The sequence below is a fragment of the Terrapene carolina genome, unplaced genomic scaffold (assembly GCF_002925995.2).
Source record: "Terrapene carolina triunguis isolate 2854851 unplaced genomic scaffold, T_m_triunguis-2.0 Scaffold119, whole genome shotgun sequence".
Classification (NCBI taxonomy): Eukaryota; Metazoa; Chordata; order Testudines; family Emydidae; genus Terrapene; species Terrapene triunguis.
Window position 1 is genome coordinate 2,178,303 of NW_020664470.1, and position 13,371 is coordinate 2,191,673.

At 41.0% G+C, this 13,371-nt stretch overlaps 1 pseudogene; it reads left to right on the top strand.

The window, feature by feature from the left end:
- Nucleotides 1-11,016: 11,016 nt before the first annotated feature.
- LOC112113409 lies at nucleotides 11,017-12,217 on the top strand (annotated as a pseudogene).
- Nucleotides 12,218-13,371: the final 1,154 nt, after the last annotated feature.

The window sequence follows — 13,371 nt, forward strand, 5'->3', positions numbered from 1 at the left end:
GGATTCTTTCACAAGAGGACTCATTAATAACTGCCTTGAGTGCTTCAACTTTCTTCATGTGTTGATATTAGCCACCAAACACAGGAGGGTTTTGAACATTCTCTTCTGTGTAGATTTATATGAGGGCTGACACAAGAAGGCTATTTGGGACACAGTGGAAGAATAGGATATTTGAGTGGTCATCAAAGCAGGGTAAATCCCTCATTACCTGCTTCTGGCACTAGGCTTCATAGATCTAGGCTTGGCAAGAATAGAGTTTTGAGGGTAAACGTCAATTTCAACATACGCACACAAACGGAGGGAAAAATTTTCCATCAACAATAATTGAAAATTAGGCAAAGAAAGAACCATGCGGAGTGAGAACGCCTTAGAATTTGACTGAAGGCTGTTTGCTTTGTATATTTTGACATATGATGTTGAGAATTTGTGTTTTAACAGTTATAAAGCTCTTTGAATCTCCATGTCTACCCTTCTTCAATAATTAAATATGACCTCCCTGTAATTTCTTGCAACTGTGTATATTCAAATAGAAAAAAACGAGCTTGAAAAACATCATATCGTGGAACTTCTCAAATTAGAAATGGATTAAAAATAAAAAAATACTTTAAAATAAAACTCAGTGACCTTACACTCCCTGCCCTCAGTGACTCCTGCCCTGCCCTGCCCAGCCCCCTCCTCTCCACACCACACCCTGCCCTCAGTGACACCTGTGCAGCACCTCTCCTGTCACACCATGCCCTCATGTACCCATCCACCCTTGCTGCTTTCCAAGGTTTTGCAAAGGAGTCATTGATGAGAAATTGTTTCACAATTGTGTTGAAGATATTGTGTCCACCCAGCCACTTTCCCAGATCTGTGCTGACAGAGCAGGGCTGGCAGGAGTAACAGCATTGACACTTTCTTTATTTATATTTTTCCCTGTAAATCTGACTCAGCTATGCATGGTTAGTAGACCTGTGTGTTGAGTAAGACGAGGCCATTTTTACTCAATTGCTTCAGAGCTGAACAATGTCTTAACTACTTAACTGTTATGAATATAGAGTTGATCAGGAAAGAAAACACACTTTATCTTTTTTATATATATATTTCCAAAACAATTTAAAATTTAAGTATATGAAAAAAGGATTTGTTTTAATATTTAAACATTTTCATGAAAATTATAACTGAAAATGTTCAGGTTTTGGCATTAGTAATTATTATTATTATAGTTTTTTTTCTGTTTTCCTACGAAAAAGTGGGAAAGGTAGTGGTGGAGGAAACACACAACAAGTTTTTCATTTACTTTGACCACAATCTGCAAAATTAATGAAAATATTTTATGTTTTTCAACTTTTATTTTTTTAAAAAACCCGTTTTTTAAAGAAAAAGCATCCTTCAAAATTTTTTGTCTGTCTCAATACACTTTATGAGAGAGACAAGATAGGTAGTAGCTTTTATTGGACCAGCTATTATTGGTGGAAGAGACAAGTTTTTGAGCTCTCCTGCCTTAGCTTTCTCCTATCCTGGGACTAACATGGCTGAAATGACACTGCAAACAAAAACTGCTTTTTATATCAGCATTAGGGGGAAACAGCAACTCAAAGCTTTACAATCCAGTGTGGGAAGCCAGAGTCTTAGTAGAATATTAACAATGATGGTACCATTAATAAAGAGAAAGGAGACCTCAGGGACCCTGATTTCCCTCTGATTGGCTGAGTTTCTGAAGGCCTTACACTAAACTCAGCATTACTCTGTCTGTACATTTCTAATGCAATAAAGCTGAATACTGAAGCTGGTCCAGTCCAAAATTTCAGGCCTTCCATCATAGTAATACTCCATCTCATCTCAGCCCATCTTCCCATACAGTTTAACATTTTGATACTGCATGGCTTATTACCCAGAGATAAAGGAGACAAAAAACAAAAACAAAAAAACCCCCAAACAAACAGGGGAGAGGCAATGTGGGGGAAAGGTGAGCATAAGAGTGTGCACATGCTAGGAATGGGAGAGAGAGGGGGGGAACCTGGTATGTGGGGGAAGGGAAATGGGGGACATACACAACACCTGGTGGATGAGGATTGGGTGGAGCTGCAGGGAATCCCTGAAAGAGAGAGGGATGGGAGGGCAACACATAGGGAGTTTGCAGGGGTTATGCAAGGAGCCCCTGATGTGTACAATGAACTTAGCCCACAGGAGCTATGAAATATGTGACCCCCCGAGTATAATGGATTTTTACTGATGTATCTAGAAGACAAGAGCCCATTTATGAAAAATGGAAAAAGAATATAGAAGCTGATATCACTTGGAACAATGGGAAACCACTTGGAGGAAGGCTAAAAGCACATCTATTTGTGTAACAGTTAAGAAAAAATATTACCAAATACTTCATCAATGGTACCTCAAAGCACTACTAAGGAAAATATATAAGAAAGGGAGTCATAATGACCGGAAAAGATGTGGAGGAATAGCAGCCTTCCTGGCTTGATATTGTGACTGCACTAAAATAATAGTTTGCAATTATGTTTTGGCCTTGTGAGTCCCAGGGTAATGATAGAGACAAGCTGGGTGAGATAATCTCTTTTATTGGACCAACTTCTGTTGGTGAAAAAATGTTCTAAAGGGTGGAGAGAAAAGCAGAAGAAGCTAGCAGTGCACATAATTATGTTTATGTAAGATACTCACTCTCCCCCTCTCATCAATAGTGTAAATCCTCTGTTAGTCTGTTGGTAATAAAGTTGTGTGGAGAAATGCTTGTGTCAATGATCCCCAACACAGAGTTCACTGTTTGGGCCGGGGATGATTTCTTCTGCAAACTATAGTTTCAGTTCAGAAAACCTGTCATTACAGGAACCAAATGCTGATGTCTTTACTCAGCGATCATTCAGTTGTTACTCAGTCTTTATTCAGTTCTTATTCTGACAAATTCCCACTGAAACCATTGGACAAATCTTTTGACCTGGCAAAACTATCCCTGGAATCAGTGGGTGAAAGCCAGCATTTTCAAGGGGCCTAAGGGAGTTAGGCACCTAAATTATATTGACTTTTAAAGAGAGTTGGGCACCTAACTCCTGCGGTCTACTTTTGAACAGCCTAAATCCTGAGGTTCTTCCTTAGTTTTTAAGCTGAGAGTCTGAAAGGAGACTCAGGCAAAATTCTCATTGTAAGTTTTTTGAGTAAAGATGTCATGATTTGGCTCCTTGTCTTCAATGAAATTGTTAGGATATAAATATTCAGGCCTGTCTGTAAAGGCCTATACTTTAAGAATGTACGTGTATTCTTATCACTTAGCTAGTTATAAAAAAAGGTATAAAAAGAGGTATAAAAAAAAGAATCAAAATCACTGTCTGCCGGTGTAAGGGCCTTCTCTCACTGTGACAGTCTGAGGCCCTGGTCTTAGGCTAAGCCTTTGGCTAAGCAGCAGAGGCAGCCATAAGCTGAGAAGCGAAGGGTCACATCCTCACATTCCAAACTAGTCACATTGAAATAAGGCAATCTGGGGCTGTTAGAAAGGTGATCCAATCTATCACTTCCAGAGAAAGGGAAGAGCCTAAAAGATTTAAAGAAAACTTAGTTTGATAGCATCCTGTCTGGCAAGAACTCACTTATCAATTGCTGGGATGTGAAATCCTCATTTCTGTATTGTTCTATCACTGTAGTCTCCACTTCCCTATTGTTTGTCTGTATAATCTCTGTCTGGTTCTGTGATTGTTTCTGTCTGCTGTATAATTAATTTTGTTGGGTGTAAACCAATTAAGGTGGTGGGATATAATTGGTTAAATAATTATGTTCCAATGTGTTAGGATTGGTTATGTAAGCAGAGTCAGAATGAGCTCTACCCTAACATTTGGTGGTGAATTATGGCGAGTGTGGAAAAAAACTCCAGGGGCTGATCTTGTTTGCATAGGCACACCCACCCGCCTAGCCTGGGACAACAACAACTAAAAGTGGTTACTTTGGCTGGTGTGGAATTCCCAGTTTCTCTATTATTGGGGCAGGAAGAATAAAGTTTTGTAACCCTGATTCTGTGAATCAAGGCCAGTGGAACTGTTGTATGACAGAAGGACTGAGTGAGTCATTCACCATTACCTAAGTAGCACTTGCTTGACAAGGGGCATGGGTTACAAAACCCAGTGAATTGAGAGAGGATGGGGACAGGTATTTGTACCTGATGGTATAGGCCCCCTCTGAGGGTTTAAAACACCAATTGCACCACCTCCTCTCTCCACTGTTGAATGTCAGAGCTAACTTTGATTCCCTTAGGAGTCTAGTTACAGGCTGCTGAGCTGAATTCACTTTGGGCCAATGGTGCACCAGCACTGGGGCTCCCCTACTATACTATGAGCTAAAATTGCTAAAAGCTGAAATTACAAAAGAGCTAATGTTATTAAGAGCTGAGATCACTGAGGCTGTGTTAACTAGTGGGGGAGCCTGAAGCTATATTGCTCAGCAGCTGGCGGAGCAATTTGTGGGGATGACTGGAGGAGCAGCGAGCGGCGTGGAGCCTTGCGGGGCCGGTTGAAGTGGCCCAAGGAACGGCGAGCGGAGCTGTTTGCGGGGACGGCTGGAACGGCTCACAGGTCGGTGAGCGGAGTGGAGCGGAGCAGCTTGTAGAGCGGAGCAGTTCGTGGGATGGCAGAAAAGTGGACTGGCTCATGGTAAAGGCTGCGGCGGAACCCCCACAGAGAAACAGACAGCTGGCCAGCCTCGGATCACGTAAGGTGCCCCTTAACACCCTGCGCCCCCCCCCCCTTTTTACTCTGGGGCTGCACTGACCAGGGGCAGAGACTTTGGGGGTTGTTGGACCTTTGGGACTTTGGGTGGTTGCTGGACCCAAGAGACTTTGGGAATGTTGGACTTTGGGAACTCTGGGTGATTTTTGGGTTGCTGGATTCAAGAACCAAAGGGAAAGGACACAGCCCAATTTGCTGGGGTGGGTTTTGCTCATGGTTTGTGTTATGAATCCTGTTTGTGGTGTTTTTCCAATTTTATGCTGATGTCGTTTACCTCATGTTATTAAACATTTTCTGCTACACTCAAACTCCGTGCTTGCGAGAGGGGAAGTATTGCCTCTTAGAGGTACCCAGGGGGGTGGTATGTAATTGTCCCAGGTCACTGGGTGGGGGCTCGAGCCGGTTTTGCATTGTGTTATTAAAACGGAACCCCTAGATACAGAACCCAGCCCTTGTTGCTGCCAACTAAATGGGCAGAAGGGTTACAGTTAGTTAAATTTCAGTAAAATGATTGGTTAAGGTATAGCTAAGCAGAACTCAAGTTTTACTATATAGTCTGCAGTCAATCAGGAAGTAAGGGGGAAATGGGAACAGGGAATAGGCGTTGGGAAATTGGAATCATGTTTCGCTAAGCGGGGAATGGGAACAGAGAATGGGAACAGGGACACAGGCAAGGCTCTGTGGCATCATAGCTGGGAAGGGGGACACTGAGGAAGGAAACTGGAATCACGCTTGCTGGAAGTTCACCCCAATAAACATCGAATTGTTTGCACTTTCGGACTTCGGGTATTATTGCTCTCTGTTCATGCGAGAAGGACCAGGGAAGTGAGAGGGTGAAGGAATAAGCCCTCTAACAGATGATTTCTCTGAGTAAGGCTTGGCAAACCAGGCTTGAAAGTACTCTCAACCTTTTTTGCTGCTTTATGCTCTCAGTCTGGACAAATGAAAACAGAGCTGTCAGGTTCACTTTGCTTTCTAAATTCACCTGTAATGGACAGGTGTTAGGAAACAAATTCAAGTAGAGCAGGGATATTCAACCACTAGCGGGGACTATGTCCCTTCCTTTGAGGCAGTGGGTAGAGACCACTGTCAGAGGCAGGATATTACACCGGATGGGCTTCTGGTCTGAAACACTAATATTGTTATTACCTTCACATCTAGAAATGTCAACCAAGATCAGGGTCCCATTTCACTGGTGCTTCCCAGAGACAGACTAATGGAAAACTCCTAATGATAATCTAAGTACACAAAGCTGGGGGGGGAGGTGTGAAACAAGGGAAATGACTTGCCTGAAATGACATAGCAGGTCAGTGGAAACGCTGGGAAGAGAACTCAGGTGTTCTGCATCAAAGTGAAGTCCTCCATGTATTAGCCACGCAGCCTTTCCATACTGGTGTGCTGCATAGGAATTGAGGAAACTCAGCACCTCTAAGGAGTTGCCATTCTGGGACAGAAGAACCTTCATGGAGTTGAGGATGGCCAACAGTTCATACACTTCTGCCCTCTTTATTCATCCAAAATCCACCTGGGCCCAGTCCTGCAGTCTACAGGAAGTTTGATTAAAGAAGGGCTGCAGGTTGGGGCCCACAGTAGGGGTTTACATACACAAGGTATACAAGATAGAAATTAATTCCTGTCATCACCATGTGTCATTGTGTCTGGTATAAGGAATATACATATACCCTGGGATTAAGGAATAGTTATATGTCATTGTCAGTTCTTTGCCCACTGGACAAAATTGCATGCCTAAAACAGTTTGGGGTACTTTATTGGATGCATTCCTTCATGGAAAAATCAAGAAAAAAGTTAATTAGAATATGCAGAGAGAGAGACTTCCAGAAAATCCACTATGGGTGAAATCCTGGCCATATGGAAGTCAATCTGGGAACTTCACTACACAATGGATGATGCAAAGCCATCAACCGTGATCACCCTGACTGGCGCAATGGTCCTGGTGCATTTGATGATGATTATGGTGACAATGGATGTCCACAACAGAACAGAAATAGAACTCAGCTCCCTGGAGTACAAGCACTGTCCTCTATACAACTGGCTTTTAGTTAGTTGACATTCATTTAAAAAAGAAATTGCAGTTGAAAAAGGTGATTTGCTGGAATCAGCATTTATGGTTGGAAACATCACGTTTTGATGGACATTCTCGGGTTTTTGTTAGAAAATTTCAGCATAAAACAAAACTTTTCATTTCATTTGGATTTATAATTTTAACTTTTCAAATGGGAAAATAGGAGAGAGAGAATGATGTGTTTGTTCTTTTATTCACACCATCTCCACGAGCTCCCTTGGAAGCCTGTTCCAAAGCTTAAACACCCTTATAGTTAGAAAGTTTTTTCTAATATCTAACCTAAATCTCCCTTGCTGCAGAGTAAGCCCATTACTTCTTGTCCTACCTTCAGTGGACATGGAGAACAATTGATCACTGTCCTCTTTATAACAGCCCTGAACAAGTCCTCCCTCAGTCTTCTTTTATCAAGATTAAACATGCCCAGGTTTTCACCTTTCATTATAGGTCAGGTTTTCAAAACCTTTTATGATTTTTGTTGGTCTCCTTTGGATTATCTCCAATTTGTCCACATCTTTCCTAAAGTGTGGTGCCCAGAATTAGACACAGTATTCTAGCTGAGGCCTCACTAGTGCCGAGCAGAGCCCAAAAATTACCTCCTGTGTCTTATATAAAATGCTCCCGTTAATACACTACAGAATCATATTAGCCTTTTTTTTTGCAGTTGCATCACATTGATGACTCATATTCAGTTTGTGGTCCACTATAACCCCTAGATTCTTTTCAGCAGTACTACCACCTCACCAGTTATTCCCAGTTTTGTAGTTGAACATTTCATTTTTTCCCCCTGCCTGAGTGAAGTACTTTGCACTTGTCTTTATTTCCTCTTGTTGAATTCAGACCAATTCTCCAATTTGTCAAGGTCATTTTGAATTTTAAACCTGCCTACCAAAGTGCTCGCAACCCCTCCCAGCATGGTTTCATATGAAAATTTTATTAGCATATTCTCTCTTCCATTATCCAACTCATTAATTAAAATATTGAATAGTACCAGAGCCAGGACTGACTGCTGTAGGACCCCACTAGATACGCCCTCCAAATCAGACAGCAAACCAAGGATAACTACTGTTTGAGGCCAGTCTTTCAACCTGTTATGCATCCACCTTACAGGAATTTCTTCTAGGCCACATTTACTTATGAGAAAGTTATGCAGAACTGAAACCCCCTAGTGCTGCCTACCCACATCCATGTATCAGATTAATGTTCGGCTCTCTATCACTGGGTGAACAGATCAGCCTACACACTCAACAACGGGCACAGTCGTCTAGTAGAAATCCTGTCAGTGTTGTTCCTGACCTGGCTGGTGAAATCAGGGAGAGGATCATGCTAATGGAGATGCTCATCCCAGGTCCTTCACTGACACAATACTTTCCCATGTTGCTGTTGAGCAGGAATGTTGAAATGGGTGGATACTGATTGTCTGTTGACTACTGAGTCCAAAATGAGACCAACTTTGAACTTTGACCTTTCATTCAAAGCTCACCAAAATGTCACTAGTGGCTTGGAAACTGTGATAATGAGAGCATGAGGGGCTTGGAATGACTATTTCTGCTTGTTCTAGCTATGGCTTGTCAGGGTTCCCTCCCCATTCTGAACTCTGGGGTACAGATGTGGGGACCAGCATGAAAGACCCCCTAAGCTTATATTCTACTAGCTTAGGTTAAAAATTTCCCCAAGGCACAAATTCCTTTCCTTGTCCTTGGATGGCTCCTCATTGGCCCTTCTGGTCAGGTGCCAATTAGGTTATTTGAGCTTATTAACCCCTTACAGGTTAAGTGATTTAGAACAGCTTTCCAAGGGGGATTTTATGTTACCCTTATCTCTATGTTTATGATAGGGCTGCCAACCCTCCAGGATTGACCTGGAGTCTCCAGGAATTAAAGATTAATTTTTAATTAAAGATTAAATATCACAAGTCCTGACTCCTTACTCTAGCTCCAACCCCTGGATCAGACTGATCTCTCAGTGACACTCAGGAGTCCTGGATGATCTGCTGCTTCAGGGCCATACAAATACCCTGTTAATTACCAGTGTGCTGAATATCCCCCTTCTGTCAAACCCAGCCAACTTTGCAAGTTTCCAAAGCATCCTGCATTTGGGTGGCTAAAAATAAACCAAATAACACATACTAAGAACTTATTAATGACTCTCCTGGTGACAGATTGCCAAATATCTAGAGTAGCAACTCCTTGTTCACACCCTGTAAAGTTCAGGGGGATTTCAAAGAGTCTTTGATGCCAGTGCTTGGGATGCAATGATATATAGGAAGATTTCTGGGGATGTGTCATTTCTGGAACCAGGTTCACTTTCCCCTCTGGTCAAGAGGACAACGAATGTCGCAGAGATGTGACTTCCCTGGGACATTCTCAATTGTTTGGAGGCAGCCGGCTCTGAGATCACCGACATGGCAGGTTGTGTGAGGTAATAATTCTTATTGCACAAAATCTGCAATGTACTTGCAGTGATAGGCCTTATGATTGAAGTGGTTGGAGGTTAGTGGGTGGATTTTTGGATATTGATTTTGACTTTAAGAGGAGCATAAGTGAGTTAAGAGGAGAATGGTAAAGAGTCCCTTTATGATAAAACTGAGACCTTTGTGAGATTAGCTATGACCAAGGTTTTCCTATTACAACAGCTACGCTGCTCTGATCTGAAAAATATTTTCTTTGTGGCAGGTTAGATCTGGGAAGTGAAAATTGGAAAAAGCCCAAATCTGTAGATAAATTCAGAGTGAAATACCCCACACTGAACTCTCTTTTTCTCCTTTGAGAATCCCAGGCTGGGAGGGGCTGGGAGTTATCCAGGGTCCCAGAAAGTGTAGGGGAGAAATTGAACCCTGCTTCCCAGAATACAAGACAAGCAATTTATCCACAAAGCCATCCTCACTCTCTCCCTGTTGATTCAAAGCACTATCATTTAAGGATGAGATTTTTAGGGCTGGCTGACATTGTTTGGGGGGAGGGGAAAACTTGCCCCAGTTTGAGCTTTTCTCAAAACACAAATTTTGGATAGGAAAATCTCTTTTTTCCCCTTTCCTCCCCCACAAAATTGTGAATTGAATGTTTCATTTCTTACTTTCTCATGTGTGAGAAAATAAGAGACAGTTTTATCCTCTCTACACACAACATTTTCTCATATATTTTTTTTATTCCCACAGCCCATTTATTTTCTTATGGATAGGTAGAGGGCTAACATAAAAACAGAGGGAGAAAATAAGGGGGGAGGGTGATTGAAAGGGTCATGGCCAAGCAGAGAAAGAACTGGGAGTGGAACTTAGGGAAATCTGTCTATTTCCACCTATGCCGCTGGCCAACAAGTGACATTAGATGAGAAACTTCACTATTCTGTTCCTCAGTATCGCCATCAGTAAACAAGGTGGCCATGATCTCCTTTTTACGGTGCTTTGAGATCCATGAATGAAAACCACTCTAAAGAGCTAAGTATTATTAAAACTGAAAAGTATTTTTTGTTTCCCCCAAAGAAAATCAAAATGAAAATTTAATGTAGAATTGGAATTTTTTTAAAAAAGGTTTAAAATGGAAGTAAAGGCTTGGATTTGAATACCGTGGAAATAAATTTCTTTACTTATTTAAACATAATGCCCCCTCCCCCCCAAATCAAATATTTCATGGACGTGTTTTGTTGGGAAACAAGGAATTTTTCTACTAGATCTAGAGATTTTCAAAAAATGTTAATGGAAGTTGAGAATCCATAATTCTGTGACAGGTTTGAACATTTCACTCTAAATACATACATGGAAATGTTGATGTGTTCACAGTTTTCAAATGTGGCTGTTTAAGGTTCAGTACCAGAATCCATGGGTATCAAAATACAATGACTTGATTTTTCAGAGATATTGAGGACATGCTATTCCTGCTGAAGACAATCAGACTTAATTCCTTCTCTTACTGTAGCCACTAGAAAGGGTCAAAGACCCTCATTGTATAAAGGATGAATAAAGGTGTTCAGTATCTCTGATAACAAGACCATGAATTGGACATCTGAATCCCCTAAGTTATTGGTTCTCACATTTTCCATTCCTACTCCCTGCCTATCTAGTGAGTATCTAGCTGAGATCCCCATATGAGAACCCCCAGGCCCTGAAAGTACCCAACTATATGAGCTCCCCCTGCAAATCCAAATTCTTTCCAACCCTGAATCTCTAGGTGCCATCCAGAATCTACGAACTATGGGAGCTATGCACCATTCAGGGTTGGATGAAGGTGAATGGAGAAAGTGGTAGGGGACTTATGAGGGTGTGTAGAACACTTCTCTACACTCCCAAGGACCCCAGACCTTGAGACTGGTGCAGCTTTTGAGTTCTGCTGAAGCAGGGTTCTCATCACTGGGGCTGAGGAAACAGTGTGGAATTCAGTAAACCAAAGAAATTCCCAAGCAAGTGTTTTTTGTTAAGGTGGAGTTCATATTTATTTAATATTAGGAAGATGCTGGGATTACATCATTATCAATAATTATCACTGTGCCCTCTGCAATCATACTTTGAAGTTAATAAATGGAGAAGAACTTTACCACTCCAGTGACAGAATTTGTCCTCTTGGGCCTCACCCAGAGTCCTGAGCTGCAGCTATTCCTCTTTTTGGTTTTCTTCATCAACCATTTGAACACCTGGTTGGGAAACTTCACCATCATCACCACTGTGATCACTGACCACAGCCCCACACCCCTATATACTTCCTGCTGGTCAACTTGGCTTTCCTGGATGTCAGTGACTCATCAGTAAATGCTCCAAAATGGCTCTCTGGTCTCCTCACCCAGCGTAAAACCATCTCCTTCAATGAGTGCATCCTCCAGATTTTTTTCTTCCACTTCATCACTGGAGCAGTGTCATTTTGCCTTGTGGGGATGGCAGTTGATCGGTATGTGGCCATCTATAAACCATTGCGGTACTTAACTTGTGTGGGGATAGTGGCACTGGCATGGCTGGGTGGATTGGCTCACTCAGTTGTTCAGCTTGGACTGATCCGCTAGTTGCCATTCTGTGGCCCCAACGTCCAGGACAATTTCTACTGTGATGTCCTACAAGTCATCAAACTGGCCTGTACTGATACTCACCTGCTTGAACTGCAGATGGTCTTCAATATGTGCAATGATATTCATCATTCTGCTTATTTCCTATGCTGTCATCTTAATCAAGATCAGGACCCACGTCATGGAAGGGAAGTACAAGGCTTTGTCCACCTGTGGAACCCAGATCACAGTTGTTTGTCTACAATTCATACCCAACATCTTCATCTATGCTTGGCCCTTCAAGCAGTTCACTCTGGACAAAGTGATCTCAGTCATTTACACTGTAATCACCCCGATGCTGAACCCCATAATCTACATGCTGAGAAACACCGAGATGAAGAAGGCCATGAGGAAACTGATGAACAGAATGCTGTTCTCAGTGAAGGTAACAGAGACATAGTTTTCTTTCACTGTCCATTTGTCTTAAAAACCTGATCTCAGCAACGTATCAGCAATGTATGTAGCCTGAGAAATGTGTGTGAGATCAAATGAAATCAAATACTGCACATTTATAAAAAACAGCGCTCACAAATGACTGAGGGAAAAAAGCTGTATATAAATAAAATAAAACAGTTGGTATAAGTCAGACGTAGATCCATGCCTGTAAATGATCCAGGACCCCAAGTGGTGGAAATGGGTGTGTATCACTAAAAGACTTCCGATAGTTAAGGCTTTGAAGTGAAAATTTTCTTGTTCAAATTATTCAAAGGATGATTTCAACTAATAAGGAATCCATGAAAATCAATAGCTTCTCTGAAAAAAAAATCTGTTAAATAAATTAGGTATCTTAACTAATGTGATGATTGTGATAAGGAAATAACTATACAATGTTCCAAGACCTGACTAGATCCATCTTTTGCTTTCTGACTTATTCTTCTCTTTCTTATATGCCACTTATGTGCATTTATCATCTGACTTCTCATCAGAGAGGTTTAATAATATTCAGATGTTACTTTCACAAGGTTGGTTATAATTTTCTTACCTGATATTTCTATTTCTACCTCTAACTTTACAGGTAAAAAAAAAAAACAAAACTTGTCTCTGGTAGTCCTTTCTGCTAATCCTTATTGAAAGTGCAGTTATAGATACAGATGAGGAACATTTCTGATGGATTTTTTTCAATTTATTCATTGATAATATATAAATAGCATTTTTTTTAAAGGCTTCCATACCTTTTCCAGATTTTTGTTTTCAAGAAAATTAAAACCCTCTTTTAATTTTTCTACATTTATTCCTTTTTCTAAGAAAGAAAGAAAGAAAGAAAGGAAGGAAGAAAGAAAGAAAGAAAGAAAGAAAGAAAGAAAGAAAGAAAGAACAGGTGGACATTTATACAAAAAGAAATCAAGAAAACAATTGTAAATTTTTAAAATAAAAGGATGAGAGATATTTTGTAACTTTGAAGGTATATTGTGATTCTATTTTTCTTTCTCAACAAGTTCCATATTGTTAAAGCCTAAGTACTAATGAGGGTGCCGTATAGTGAAAAATGTTTAGGTATAAATGAGCATGTCTTCCTCAATGGATCTACACTCCTTGTGTGTCAGAATTGGATTT